Source organism: Danio rerio, chromosome 10, assembly GCF_049306965.1.
Source record: "Danio rerio strain Tuebingen ecotype United States chromosome 10, GRCz12tu, whole genome shotgun sequence".
In the NCBI taxonomy this organism is placed as follows: domain Eukaryota; kingdom Metazoa; phylum Chordata; class Actinopteri; order Cypriniformes; family Danionidae; genus Danio; species Danio rerio.
This window is the reverse complement of record NC_133185.1, coordinates 27,223,819-27,240,111: the sequence shown is the minus strand read 5'-3', so window position 1 is coordinate 27,240,111 and position 16,293 is coordinate 27,223,819. Positions and strand designations below refer to the sequence as shown.

Sequence of the window (16,293 nt, the reverse complement as noted above, 5' to 3'; positions counted from 1 at the left end):
ATCTGAAGGGTGTTGAGCTGAAACTTTACAGACACATTTTGGAGAAACAAAAAACCTTAATCTTAAATCTTGAAAAAAAGGTATAATAGATGCCCTTTAAACTTATTCTGGATTGCAGATGTAAGTGAATTTCTGCAATTGTTTCAGAAATTTTAATTTAGTTGCCTATGGCAGAAATGACTAGGAATAACATATTTCAGAAAAACTACTGGCTGTACAAACAAGTGTGTTTATGTTTTTATGTAAAAATAATATAATTACAAAATACCAGTTTGCAACATCATGCAGTATAATTAGCTGTTTTGTAGCTAAAAAGCAATGAAAGTGACAAGAAATCTCAAGCCAACAAGGTTCTAATGTTTACAACCTCTCTTACGTCAAGAATAAGGTCAATACCAATGTGCATAATGGCTGTGTCCGAAATCGCCTATTAGTCAGTAGGTACTAAGCATGGGACGATAACCGTGTTCAAGGTATACCGCGGTTTGAAAAAGTCAAGGTTTTAAAATCGTCAACCGTGCATTTTCCTAAGGTATGTGTACGATTTTTTAGATATCTAAAGATGCCATTTTGAATTGTTAAAAAAACTTTTTGAAACAAATGAAGACAGCAGAAGTAAATAATTAATTTAGCGTGACATGTTTATTCTTCCAAAATATTTTAAATGTTTCTCAAAATAAAATGCATTGCGTTCAAAAGGGAAAAAAGTTTCGTCTTTTACACAGACATTTAAAAAGATTATTTTTTACAGCAGTGATCTCAGTACCGTGATATTTTTATTCAAGGTTATCATACCATCAGAATCTTAAACCGGCCCATGTCTAGTACAGCATTTGAATTCAAGTATTCTACTCGGCCGTTAAAAAAGTATGTTCTATACAGTAAGAATGTGAGTAGTATGAATGGAACTCGGATGCACTACATCCGACATTTTGTCATGATCACGTGTCCTTTCCACGCCAGTTGCGTTGCTTCACTCTCATTCATGAATTCTCCTGCAGGGCATCATGGGATAGTGTAGCATGTATCAGATGCGCACCTCAGAATCTCGCCGCAAGCAGTAAGTTATCCGGATACTTCTCGCCTATTGTTTTTCAATTGCTATGCATTCGGTGCACACTATACTCAGTATATACACTATATAGTTTTTAGCCTACTACACAATATGGACGTTTTCGGAAGCAGCCAGTGTCTTATTTTTATAAAGTGGCATCGCCACCTACTGGTCTGGCATACAATATACTGTTTTCAGTATTTTTTTGCAATTCCATGCAAATAAAACAGAGAAACGATATTATTAATATCTGTTTCAGAGAAGTTTTTATTTCAACAGCTTAATGATAAAAACCTTGTCAGCCAATCAAAATCCATTGTAAATGATATAATTGCAGCACAAGCTTATAATAAACAAAATAATATAGAATGTTAATTTGGATGCTAATATAGTTAGTAACTCTAAAAGTATTTATTTTGTATTTTGACATCCAATACATCTAAATCTACACAGATACTGTATAAGGTAGAGTGTGCAGCATCTTTTATGTTCTATATATTTATGCAAATCCAAATTTGAATAAAATATTTAATAAACATTCTCTGTAGCTTGACGGGCTATAATTTCTGCAACCTTTAGATGCACCAGCATGAGCCATAAAGCATTGTTGTACGTGTAGCAATTTTTCTCCCTTGTCACTTAACCTTTAGCATTATGCAATGGTCATTTTAATGATTCTCGCACACGAGTGAATGATGTTCAGGTACTAGACAATTACACTCGGAATTTTAGCGGCCTGTTAAAAATAAACCCAAAGTCTGCAAGGCACATTAACACTTTACTGAATACAAATTTATGGAGCCATTAGTTCTACAGCCCGACTTAAAGGTCAAACGAGAAGTAATGCAGTTAAATTTCAAATTGCTCAGCATCAACACCACAGCGTCTTCGAGAGCTCTCTTGTAGATTCAATTTCTCTAATCAGTTTAAACTGATCGCTTTAGCGTGTAATATAATCTGAGGACGGCATAAATAATATTGCAAAGCACGTTTTAACATATACAAAAAAAAAACAGCATTTTGATAAATCTCTGCTGGATATACATTTTAATGTGTGAGTTGTTGATGAGCAGTCCTTCAGTAACTGATCAATTGATGTATTCAGAGAGTGAACGACTCAACAAGCAAGACAATCGATAGTTAGTATTCATTATTAATTCAGGTTTTTAAGGCTGCTATTATTCATTCTCGCATTAACACAGGAGGCATTAAAGCATGCTGCGGGATGACATGCTTTATCAGAAGTAGTTGTTAAAGCTGGTCTGGAAGTGAAATGTTATTATATTTTTGCACATCATCTAATGCACCTGTCATTACTGCCTGTTTACTAAAAGAAAAGCAGCGTTCAGTCCATCTGTAGCAAAAATTGAAGCACAAGAGAAGTGCCAACATATTGACAGTGACACAAAATAACAGCATTATAAAACTATGAACGCTGGATTTAACTGTTTTACAAGCTTTTAATCCTTGTAGAAAGGCGTCAGCTGCATGCAACACTCATGTTGATAGGAAAATACAAAAAAAAAAAAAAAACATGCACAACTTGTCTCTAAAAAAATTATCTCTTCATGAAATGGTTTTGACATTTTTTATATTCTTTACCTCCTTGAGGTGCCACTATATTTAAATAAATACAACTGCACTGTACTGTAAAAGGAGGCTTATTGTAAATAAATATGACAATACAATTATATTTCTACTTCAACGTATCATGTACTGTAACATGCCATTACTTGTTTCTGAAGGAAAACTAAATTCTACAGCAGGCAACATTTCTTCTTCACTCTTTTGGGGAGCCTTACAGGGAAAGTGTCAATATTACATCCCCTTCTTTCATTTTCAATCCACAGAGGACTTTTTAGAAAATGTTTTCCTCACACTTGTCTAAATAAATGGCAGTGAGTAGCATACAAAACAAAGCTTTAAATAAACCTATTCTAAACAAACCTTTTTAGGCAAAAGCCTGTGCTTGACTAGTTTTTTGTTCACCATTTTGATCAAAAAGTAAACGTAATTTATTACAGTAGTTGAATAGAAACAGAAAGAGATAAATGCATTCACTTGCTATTAAGTTGTTCAAGATGACAAACACTTAAAATACTAAAATACTACATATATCAAAAGACATATCAAGCTAAAAGAAGTCAAAATATTATTTTTGTTAATTATGACAATAAATAGAGAGCATGCAGAATTTCTAATAATTCTTTGATACTTTAAAAAAGTATTGGTATATGGTTTGTCTACATTTAATGGCGGCCTAATTTTACTGCAATTCTATGGATAACTTTTCCTTTCGTGATCTAAAAAAACAAAGCAACAACAGGATAATGAAATAATAATTAATAATAATTAATAATTGTAATATTTGGGAGGACATATAGTTGACAGAAACTATCAGTGGTTGGGGAAAATTCTATGAAAATCAATGAGGTTGCCATGAACTAGTTGGTTAGCATTTCATTTATTTATTCATTTAATCCCTTTATTAATCCGGGGTCACCACAGCGGAATGAACCGCCAACTTATCCAGCAAGTTTTTACACAGCGGATGCCCTTCCAGCCACATCCCATCTCTGGGAAATGGTTAGCATTTGGCAAATCATTTTGTTTTTTAAATAGAAAAAAAAAGAAAGTCAAACATGCTTGAAACAAGACAAGGGTGTGTAAATGACAACAGAATTGTATTTTTTTTTTCTTGGAGAACCTCTTAAAGTCAATTTAAAATGCACAAGTAGATGCTTTATCGGGGTTGGTTACTGCTGTCAGCCATTGATTGGTGCTTGTTTCCCCTATTGAACATGCTTGGTTTGTCAGGTCGTAAAATTTCAGAGTGATGTACTAACAAATAATGAATGTAAACTGGTATATTTACATCAGAGAACAATGTGCATGCAAGTTATTTTACCCTTTTTTGATCAAGATGATTGGGTTAACTGCCACATTACTAGAGTCATGCAAAAGACTCAAAATCAGAATTTTAGTAATACAATAAATTGTGTTTATAGCCATAGGGATCTATAAAGGGACAATTGTGTTTTTTTTAAAAGCAGCTGGTCTGGTATACTTTTACTTTATGCATTTTTTTTTTATTTTTTGTTTTGTTATCTGAAAAACAAAGTATGGCATATAGATGATTTAGTTATCATTTTTTCTATTTAAGAAAATATTGGTTACCAGATGGTTGTCAGCAACCACTAACGTATAAACCAGAGAAGCCCAAACTAGAGCCTGCCACCATCCCATCTGAGATGAGCGAGAATGATGGGAAGGTTGGGGCTAGAGCTGCACAATTTTGGAAAATTCAGATGATATTTTGTTTTGCTGCAATATATATTGCGATATAAATACAATTTCACCAGATGGCTTGAATAGCTCTATTTGTAAAAAAAAAAAAAACATTCATTTAAATTGGTTGGGACAATTTTGTAAGGTGTGAATCATGTATAAAAAAAAATAAATAAATAAAAAAATAAATAAAATTGCACGAATAATTACAATAGAACAAAGGAAAAATAAACAGTTCTTTATGGTTTTCCGGAAAGTCAAACAGTATTCAGACACAGAAATGTAATAATGTAATGTAAAATAACACTGTTTAGTCTTTATTGTTTTATAAAATCAGTAATAATTTTCTCCATTAAAGTTACAAATGTTACATTACATTATTGTGCCTGAATGCTTTATTGAAATGCCTTTAAAACACATGCAAATAATGAAGTTTCCCTCTGTTTTGGTTGCAATGACTCCACAAATCTCATGTATTCTCAATTGTTGATTATTGACTATAATCCCAACTTAACATTAAACATCCTGCGATGTGACTATTGTGGACACACACATTGCAATATTGATGCTGAAGCAATATATAGTGCAGCCCTAGTTGGGGCCGATGCCTTCAACAAAGCAGCTTGTCGTTTCTGATTTTAAAGTAACCTTTTTTGTTTGTTTAACTGCTGAGATACAAAAAAGCAAACGAAATAAAATGTTTCAAGTAAATTTTGCACATAAATCAGATTTTTAAAAAATGTAAGAATCCTCAACGAGCAAATCAAGTGTAACATATATATGATTATATATGATATATATATGTATATATATATGATTATATATATGATTATATATATATATATATATATATATATATATATATATATATATATATATATATATATATATATATATATATATATATATATATATATATATATATATAATGTTTTAAAATATATTTTTCAATATCAATAAAATAGGAAATTACCATGGCAACTTTAATGTAATAGTAAGGTTATATAAATTTGGCCCACCACCCTCAATAAAGTGCTTTTTGGCCCTTCATAAGAAGAAATTTGGGCAACCCTGGTCTGGATGGTCTACAAGCTAACTACTACACCCTTAAAGCCAAATTAGACCACAGCAGCAAATGCTTGACCTATGTTGGTTACTGCTGTCAACTATTAAATAGTGCTTGTTTCCCCATTGAACATGCTGCATTGTCAGGTCATGGGATTTCTGAAGAGTGATGTACAGTAGTGATTTAAATGTGGTTTTCCACATCAGTCATCACCTGTCATATACTTTAGTGTGAAGTTGTTGTGAGTTTGTCTGGCAAGTACTGTAGGGCGGCATCCTTGCTATCAAAAGTCTCTTAAATCTCTCAAAAAGCACATTTGGAAACTTTTAAGCAGTGAAAAATTGGAGTAAAGGGGAACAGAGATTGATGCAGAAGGACTAAGACAATCAACATTCCGAATGAAGAGAGGAAGCGTGAGGAGGAATCTTGGGGAGGTTTCTTGATGTGATTACAATGGGCAGCACTCGACTATGTTTAACACTCAAGGGCGGGAGGGTCCACACTAAAACCCAAGATCAATACGCAATTTTACAATCATCACCTCGTCCATAATTGGCTTGAAATGAACCTGCAGAATGTCAATATCACTCCGAGAGTGTCACCGTTCACTCGAGTCTTCTTGTACTGGCAGATGAGTCATTAAACATACACCCTTGACAAACTCCTACTATTCGACATCGTTTTTTTGGTGCATTTTCCACTCTAAAAACACGCTGCAACAAAGCCAGATGCTCACCTTCAGGGCAACTTACTGTGCCTGAAATAGGACACATTTTACATTCTGTAATTAATTCGTAACGCTGGATTTATGCCATTAGGGTAACATAATGAAGGAAGGCAGCACACTTAAACTGCACAGAAGCTTTTCTAAACCTGGAACAATTCTGAGTAAATCAGAGAAAACATGAAAACATCCTTCATCTGCTGGTTGCATGTGACTGGTTTATTTGTTTTGAGATTTTTTAGAACTAACGAACCTCCATCACACTAATGGCCTGTTTCCATTGACTGATACAGTACGGTACGGGTTGGTGCGGGTTATCTTTATCAGGCTTGCGTTTCCACTGCCTAAAAGGTACCAATGGTACCCTTTTGGGGGGCGTGGTGTACGACAGAAAGTTGCAGTCAACGTCATTCTCAAATCTCGTTTAAAGTAAAGTTGTAAGTATCGTTCACATGTCATACAAGAAGCACTTCTCACAAAACAGATGCTTTATACGCATAAATACTTGTGTATAAATGTTCATTACTAACTATTCTATGAACATAATTTGATTATAACTGCAGATCAATGACAGTGTAAAATAGCGTACGGTAATGTCTGCAATTATATAAAATAAATAAATGAATGCATCATATATAAACATACAGACCCTTACAATCATTTGCTCCTTTGTTTTTTCACACTTCACTCTCGCGTTTGTCTGTTTCTGAAAGGATCGGATGTCAGAAGCACTTATTATCGACAGCTTGAGAAGTTCGTTATCTCAAAAATAGATGCGCACGCGAGTGATAGCGAACTCCCAGGAAAAACCAAAAACGCCCGCACTGTTAGGCGGCCTCTTAAAACAAAAACAAGATAAGGCCGATTTTTTTCTTCCTGTCTTTGCGGCTGTTTATCAAGACAACGACAATGACCATGGCTCGTCATTATATCCAAATAGTATTACATTGTAAGGTTTTGGCTGTGTAATATGTAATGTTAAAAATGGCAGTTTCTTTGTTTTCAATCTTCTGCTTGTGTATGCGTGAGTGACGTTTTTCTGTAAACCAATACAGCTGCACGTCTAGCTCCACCTGTTGGTACCCTTTTGTAGTGCTAGGTACCCTTTGCAAAAGGTACCCAAAAAGTGGTACGGTAAGGTTTGCTTTTTGGTACATTTTGACAGTGGAAACGGCCATAAAAGTGCACCGTACCGTATGGCCATAACAGGCCATAATTCCACATCATAACCCCAGCTGTGAATTGGGTTACCAAAAAAATTAATAATTAAGTACAGTTTTTAAAAGAGAATGAAAAAGTGCATCAGTTTATACATGTACAAATGACATGAATCTATTTCTCCATCAAAATGTTCAATGAACGTCATCTAAAAAAGTAGTTATTCCCCCCAAAACCACAAGCTGAATTGCTGACTTCACTTGTGTGTTTCCTCTTTCACTCCTGTTCTACTTTTTCCTCCAAATTCCTTTCAGATATAGGCTGTGCGTTAAAAAGTGATGGAGCGCCATGTTCCAGGCAACTTTAAAGCTCAGCACCATCCAAAAAAAATAAAATAAAAATTCTTACTGACGGATTACAGGTTCTTTCAGACCTGAGCAAAAAAACTCAAGATGAGTGGACACTCTAGCCTTTTCACTGCTATGCAAGATAGACCACAGATGCGGCATTTAGCATGTCTATCTGTGGATTCCAGACATCTGAAGGACAAGAATTATTTGAAAGAGCTGTAAAGTCAGTCCACAGCTTCTCCAACTGTATCCGTCACACAGGGAAAGACAGAAAATCTGACTCAGCAATCTTTGGAAAGATACACACCTTTTTGGCTCCAGGTAAAGTTACAAGAGGGGAATCCTGTAGCGTGGAAGCTTTATTAGTGTATTTACAGCCCAGAACAATGGCAAGACTCTGTCGGACAGCGGGCACAACATATCATGTGTGAAGGCTGAAATATAGATCTAGACGGGAGGAGGCTGTCAGGTTCATCCGATGATTCATTGCTTGTGGCGATGCTGTCTACAGTGAGTGGATCATGCTGCACATGCTGGGACAGAGATAATGGCACACAGATGTCTGAGCACATCAGGCCACACAATCCAACGACCGCAACTTTACTACAACCCAGCAGAGTTCAGAAAGCGTGTACTGCGATCAGACATTGCTGCAGAAAATCAAACGCTACCGACTCACAGGTCACAGCCGCGCTTCTGTGACACTTCAAGGAGAATGATGGTTCGTTACGCTTGCTTTTGCCAGGCATAAACATTCGGAAATGCTTATCTGGAAAACTAGACGCTCAAAATGCTGTGTCCTAGGACGAAGAGATAAATGTTGAATAAAAACGGTATTTGAACGGTACTTCACTGACATTGCATTTACAAGACCAGGCAGAGGTCGGCCTTTTTGTGGGAGATGAAAGCTTTCGAATAAATTCCGCATGGACACAGAGCACTGTCTGACAAATACTGTTGTGCATGTGTGAATGAACAAAAAAAAAGAAGATGCTCTGACCTTGAGTATTCCTTGGAGCGAGTGAAAGCAAGAAAACATTGTTACCATCATCATGAATTCTTAATATAATTACCCTCTTTTGCATAAGTGAAGTGAAACGCTCTAAATCAAGATCTTTGTTCTGTTCCCAAAATTACAACTGCCCATCATGAACCAGAAATGAACACCAAACAATAAAAATAAACTTTTCTGATTTATTCACGACCCCCCACCTCTTCAAAGGGTCCAAGAGTAAAACCCATCTCTTTCAGTTCTGCCCAGTGCTTGGAGATTTTTAAAGTTTAATAAGGCTGCGGTTCATGTGAGTGCTTCCCAAGACGGCATACACACACTAACCACAGAAGGGCACATGGAGGGGGTTACATCAAGCTAACACTGCACTTTTCTTCATTATTTACCTGTTCTGAGGCCTGGGCCAGCCTGAGACACAAGCAGTTTTCCATTCCTCTTACATCACGAACACTCCAGCTCTGGGTACAGTACACAGCTCTCTGTGTTGTTCTTCTCATAATAGAGAAAGCCATTTGCCCTGACTTTAGGGCATTTTGGCTGTGCTTCATCCATCATTTTGTAAGACTCGTTAAAAAATCTGGTTTGATGTAGGGATTGAAATGAAGGAATGGCAGTTTAGAAGGACTTTGGTGCACTTGTAGCAATAAAGCAAACGATGCAAGAGCCTGAAAACACAACTGGCAAAAAAAAGAGTGGTTGTGCCACAAATAATTATTATCTGTTGATCTGACTTAAGTGCTTTTTGTCATTTTCATTGTATTCCCCGCTCTTGCAATGTGAAATGTGAAAAATGCAATGGTCACTGAATTATATGTCCAGTGAAATATTATATTGAATTACAAATAGGATCACCCATTATCCACAAAAATCATCACTTTATTCCTAGCCTGACATGCCTTTTATTCTTTTAGTTTTAATCCATATTCACATCAAAATCTGTTTCTAAATCATGAAAAACAAAATTTGGAATTTTTCGCTAAAGTCAAAAACCTAAATGCATCTTCAAGAGCAAAAAAAGATTTATATATTTTTTGTAATCGATTTCAACTGTTTTAAAATAATATTTGCAGTACAATTAAGAACAATGTGTGTGGATAATATGCTGAAAATGCAAACAGACAAAATGTTTCTAGTCACATCACATTCGCAGGGGTGAATTTAACCAAAATTCATGGTAATCAGCTGCTTAGGACCCCAGGAAATCTGAGGGCCCCCAAATAAATACCTAGAAGTATAAATTATACCAAAAATTATATATACTGTAACATCATTTTCTCTTGCATCTGCTACGCAAAACATGTGCTGGAAAAGTAAGTGATTCATTCTGCTGTGGCTACCCCTGATGAATAAAGGGACTAAGAAAAATTAATAAATCAATCATATTTTGTATGACGAGGGTCTAAATAAGTAAAAGTTTACTTGAATTACTTACAAATGTGTCCCCCACCCTCAATCAAGGAGCAGTCCAGCAGTCAAACTAGGTAAAGATTTAGCTTTTAACACATTTTAAAAAGTTTTACTAAAAAGTTATCATTACTTTGCATTAGGGCAAAATATTGAAAATGAGATTGAGTATTAGAAGAAAAAACAGCTAAATAAATTTGCACCATTGCATAGGGCCGCCAAACCACTAAATCCGGCCTTGCACATTTATTTATGAATGACATGCATCGCATTAATTCAGTACTTTTACCTCAAAAAGGCAAGTTACTCTTATTACAGGATATTACAGTTGGTTATTTAACATTGTTATCCTACAACAGTTTAATATTTGAGAATATGTCTTAACTCCAATTTTATTATTGTCTTAATTCTTTGACCATCTAAAAAGTCAATTCATTTTTGCTTTCTGAAGTTGATTGGCCTTTTTTAGTCAATTTCCCAATAATGAGCACTAGACCAACCTCAACATTTGAACTTCTAAAACTTTGTGTCCTCCTAGAACCAAACACGATTGTAGCCGTTATTTCCATTTCCAATTCAGTGTCCATAGCAGGTGCATCAATTGCTTGGCATAACTCCACAGATTTTTGTCCTCTTTTGAGTGGGTTACCAACCAGATAGTTCTCTTTTTATCCATGTAAGACAGTATGATGGATGTGCACAGCAGCACACATGAAGGCTCAAGGCCGAATGCTTTGCACAGACACATGCTCTCAAATCAACTACTAGTTTTTCATCAATCCACGTGAGGGACTGCAGCAGAACTACAGCGAAGAGCGGAAAGCTTCGAGTAACATGAGGAACTCACCTTTGCTACATCATACAAGGACAGCAGACAGATTTAGAAGCACTAAACCCTCTACATCAGGTCCTATCAGACATTAGAGTGATGCAGCAGCACTTGGGGCTGAGGAACGGCCATATCCTCAGCCTTCAGGAGAACAGAGGACTCCTTGTCTGTGCTGAATTCTGCCATTGACAGAGCGCTGCCCAACCACCACAGCATATAAATGTGCCCCTCTGTAAGAGCCATGGCTTCCCATACACCTCCATACCTATTTGTGCATGGGCGTCGTGGGAGTGCAGTTGGGTTAGGTGGGTTGCCTTCGCTCCTTCCTATCTCACACTTACGTAAATGCCATTAAACATTTAACAGGCAATGGGAAGTCTGTGGGTTGCGGATGTTTGCCATCATTCAGAGCGCATTACCATTATCTATCAAGTGCAAAAATAAATCAATCCCCACGTTGCCAGAGGGACGAGCGATGGATGCAATTAGAGGCGCAAATGGCCGGTAAAGGCCACGCGACAGCGACGCGTCGAGATCATTTGATCTAGATCTGATGAACGCGTCGTTTTTCTTTGAAGCAGACGAGACATGTCAGAATAAAAGAGTAGGATATGCGGATACTGGCCAAGTGTGCCAGTCATACGTCTATTTCTTATCAACAGGCCATGGCAGTCGGTATTGGCTGACTAAAGCGCACCTTTATTGAACACTTCTAATTAGACATATCATGCGCGAGCGTTGCGTCAAACCGACAGAGACGCGCTGCTCGCCGATGTCGTGCAAACACACATACGTGCATTATAACATCAGACAACAGAAACCCGCTTACCGCGATGAAAGGGTTGTAGTCGACGGGTTCTTTCCCGGCGAATAGTCGTACTTCAGTGGTGAAGCCGGTGTTTATGCCATCGGTATTTTTTCTGAGGTAATTCGTCATGAATGTGTCGCAGGCTCTCGCACATCAATTTACCTTCTTCACGTCAGTCCGTGTCCCCAAAACAATAAAAGAAATCCGGAAAGAAAGGAAAGGAGCATACAAAGATGAAAATAAGAGCAAATTAAGAAACGGGGGGAAAAGAAAGGGGAATGAACACCACTTAACACCTCCTCCTCCTTTTTCTTTCTTTTTATCTGACAACACCCGCGTCTTCTGGTGGCGAGGTTACCACATATTTGATCACTATAAAGGAGGTAGGGAAATGATAAAATAAAACAATAACAGAAACAAATGCGTATAACGCATTAGCGGCTAACTCAGCGCTCTGTCGTCATGGCGACCCATTTCAGAGTCCGTTCCTGCATCAAAAAACAGCAAATAATAAAAACCATCCGGTGGCACGACTTCTCATCTGCTCTCAGTCTGTCTCACTCGCAAAACGAGTCCTTTTCTTGCGTGTGCAAGTGAGCAAACAATTGTGACTCTTTTTTTCCTTTTCTCTCAGTGGTATCTAAAAATGGTGGTAATCAGAATTATTATTATTCCCACTCGTAAGCAATGACGATGTATCTGCCTCTCAGAAATCCATTCGGCACTTCACGCACAGCTGTCAAGATTCAGGAGTTCTGAATCCCGATGTCCGCCTCTCTCTCTCTCTCTCTCTCTCTCTCTCTCTCTCTCTCTCTCTCTCTCTCTCTCTCTCTCCCTCTCTCTCTCGTACACACGCACGCTCTATGGCAAGCTGTTCTACCATTCATCTAACTGGTCTCCAATAAAGTTTCTTCGATGTCTAAATATGACTATGCAAATATATATATTAGTAAGTAACTGTCGAACAGTACTTCATATATACTTACTTAATACAGCTGGGTTAATAATAACCCAACAAAGTAACCCGATGATGGGTCGTATAGGCACCAACCTGCTGTTGGGTTATTTTTAACCCAATCCATTGGGTTGTTAAGGTTAACCCAAGAATATGGATTACAAAAATAAATTATTTGTTGGGTTATTTTGCCAAAAAGTGGCTATATAATAATAAATTATTATTATTGTGTTGATGTCTCCACTGGGTCCTAAAGGTGAGAATAATGACCAAATATCTCAAATATATGATATTTGATCACCCTCCCCCCATATATATATATATATATATATATATATATATATATATATATATATATATATATATATATATATATATATATATATATATATATAATTGCGTTAGATAAAGTTTAAAACGAAAAAACAACATTACTTTGGCATATTATTACAGCTGTTATGTGACAGTTAAATCAGTTGACTATTGAAGGTCAAAATTTTAACCCAACTGGTTGAGTTATTAAATACATTACCCAATAAAGGTTTCAAAAACTAATCAAAGCACCAAATATTTGACCCAGCTGGTTGAGTTATTATTAAATAACCCAATAAAGGTTTAAAAACTACCCAACAAAGCACCAAATATTTTAACTCTACCACTGGGTTAAATAACTAACCCAACGTTTGTTTGAGTGTAGTCTATACTTTTTACTGCATTGTAGCCAATTATAGCCTCCAGATACTTCCTTCTTTATCAGGGGACACAACGTTGGAAGGATCTATCAACTACCTTTTACTGGTATTTGCCCATCTTGCCACAATGCAGCCCTAATAGTGCAACACTCTCATTCACACACTCACTAGAGTCAAATTACTGTCCAGTTCAGCTATATACAGCATGTCTTTAGATTGTGCGGGAAACTGAAGCACCAGGAGGAAACCCATGCAGACAGGGAGAACATTCACAGAGAAAGGCATCTTGGCTCAGCCAGGACTTCAACCAGGTACGTTCACTGTTAGAAAGTACTAGTGATGCTCCGATCAGGATTTTTACAGCCTTGTCATTGTGATCAGCCAATACAGAGTATCGATTCTGATGCTTCAAGCTTTATGTAACTTTGCCATTGCATAAAGCATATTTAGCCCCCTCTAAGTATAATAGGCCTTTTAAGCGAAGTTTTCTCCTTAACTAAGAGAATAAATGAGGGATGTTGCATATGGTCATTTCTTATGACCATTTATTTTGGACATGTCATGGTCAGATGCAGGAAATAGGTCTATAAAATGTTTACTGCAATAAGAACAGTAGTTTTTTTTTTCTTTTTTAAAGGGCACATAGTTTACCCCTTTTTTAATGATTTAATATTAATATTATGGTTCTTCTGAGTGTGCCAGTTTAGGTTCAGTTCAACACACAAATCAGATGTTTTTATTATAATGTGTTCAAAAGTGTTATGTTGTGAACTGAATTACTGAATTAACTTTGACTGAGGCAGCGGATGTGCAGCTCAAAGCCGTGACACGGCACACCAGACACTCTCAGTGGAGCGGCCGAAACATGAAGTGTCCCAAATCGTCGCGCTACGCAGCGTCATGAATTCCAGAACTCCAAACACAGGCCTCCACCAGGGCAAACACAAAGGCACCCGCTGACCCGAAGTGCCGCGCGTGCACCCCGACAGAAACCCACACCCAGAACTCCGAAATGCACGGCGCCGCGCCACGCAGAGATGCGTGTGTGACCTGCCGGCAAGTTTGTTATTTTATTTCCAATGGAGAGACGCACACATGAAGCAACGCGCTTGCACTTTTCCAGCTGCACCTAAGATTACAGGGAGCTTCTTTGTTTGCGAGAAATGTAAACAATTGAACTTTAAAGTAGACACAATGAAAAGTACACATGTTTGCAAACCTACCAAAAGTACAAACAATAATTCCGATTAGAGCAATAATGTGGAGAATATTGATCTTGTGTTGAGCCCAGTGAGCCTTACATCTAAAAATAGAGCAGGGGTGTTCCTTTAGTGATATCGTTTTGACTCACACGCTGAAAATGGTGGACGTGAAACAAGAACATGAGGATATGGTGACGCGCCTATCAATCAATATTGGTGGGTGGGGGGACAGCACTCCTACATCAAGTTGCGGTCGGTCTGAAAACCGCTCCAATTGGTCCACCGTTTTTATGTTGTTAAATTGAAAAAAAAAGAACTGTGTGGGTTTATATCACCCCAATATGACGGTCTATACACTATACACACATGTCTGTCCAAACAGCTTGAAAAGTAGATTTTTCACCAAAGATGCCCTTTAAATATTTCCCAAATGATGTTTAACAGAGCAAGGAAATTTTCACAGTATGTCTGATAATATTTTTTTCTTCTGGAGAAAGTCTTATTTGCTTTATTTTGGCTAGAATAAAAGCAGTTTTAAATTTTAAAAACATTTTAAGGACAAAATTATTAGCCCCTTTAAGACAATAAGCTTCGTTATACAATAACTTGACTAATTACTCTAACCTGCCTACCTAATTAACCCAGTTAAGCCTTTAAATGTCACTTTAAGCTGTATAGAAGTGTCTTGAAAAATATCTAGTCAAACATTATTTACTGTCATCATGGCAAAGATAAAATAAATCAGTTATTAGAAATGAGTTATTAAAACTATTATGTTCAGAAATGCGTTGAAAAAAATCTTTACTCCATCAAACAGAAATTGGGGAAAAAATAAACAGGGAACTAATAATTCAGGGGGGCTAATAATTCTGACTTCAACTGTATATAAATATACCTCTACAAAATAAACTCACAAGCATAAATAAGCAGAAAACCTAGGATTAAAAGATACAAGCAACTGTTAATTGACAATTATTTTTCCAGTGTAATGGCTTTGTAAATAATTTTGTACAGCAAAATCAGTTGAACAGTCCATATGCCAAGTCTTATGGCTGTTTCACACACACTCAGTCTACAATGCATTTGCAGTCTATATGGTGTGACAGTGTGAAAGGTGCAACCTATTAACACGGGCACATACTGTAAACACGTTAACAGGTTGCATCTTTCACACTGCACATTGTTGCAGTTCAGCAGTCCTTTCCAGGCGCGATGCATCTGCAGCAATCCAATGATTGTTTGCACACAGAGTTTATTTCTGCTGTGCTGCATAAAATTGGGTACAATTATGTAACCCAAAGCATTGGGTTAATTAATCCATAGTTGGGTATTTATTAATCCAGCAATTTTAACTGAGAGCAGTCCTACAAAATTGCAAAATGCATACAGACATACATTCCCTCATTATAAACATATTTGTTATATTTGTATAGAGAGGAGGGACACACTTGCATCTCAGTGGGCAATCACATCATGCACAACATGGCAGGGGGGTTCATTTGAGAGAGAATTAACTTGCTCAAATTAAGATGATCTGAACAACATTTGCCTCATCGTCAAGGTGGCAGAATACTTTATGTCCAGCAGAACGTTTGGTACAAAGATATTAAATGCCAAAGAAAAGGCACGAAAAGGAGTTTCCTCCGCTGTTGGTGACGGTGGCAAGTTTTAAAACGTTTGGATTTGATGTGCAGTATTTATATGTATTTAGATTTAAATTAGGGTCTTAATTATATAAATTATTTTACCTA

At 36.8% G+C, this 16,293-nt stretch overlaps 1 protein-coding gene across 7 annotated transcripts in view; it reads right to left on the bottom strand.

Moving 5' to 3' along the window:
- The window catches only part of nlgn2b (neuroligin 2b), a 346,267-nt gene that overhangs the window by 137,257 nt on the left and 192,717 nt on the right, over positions 1–16,293 (bottom strand). For 4 of the 7 annotated variants that reach the window (XM_073913417.1, XM_073913420.1, XM_073913414.1 and 1 more), the window contains exon 1: positions 11,715–12,451. The exons of 2 other annotated variants lie outside the window; for them this stretch is intronic. The gene's annotated coding sequence lies outside the window, so the exon portion shown is untranslated. Of the gene's footprint in view, positions 1–10,903; positions 12,452–16,293 lie in introns of those variants that run through there. One more of the 7 variants, XM_073913418.1, reaches the window with a different exon arrangement.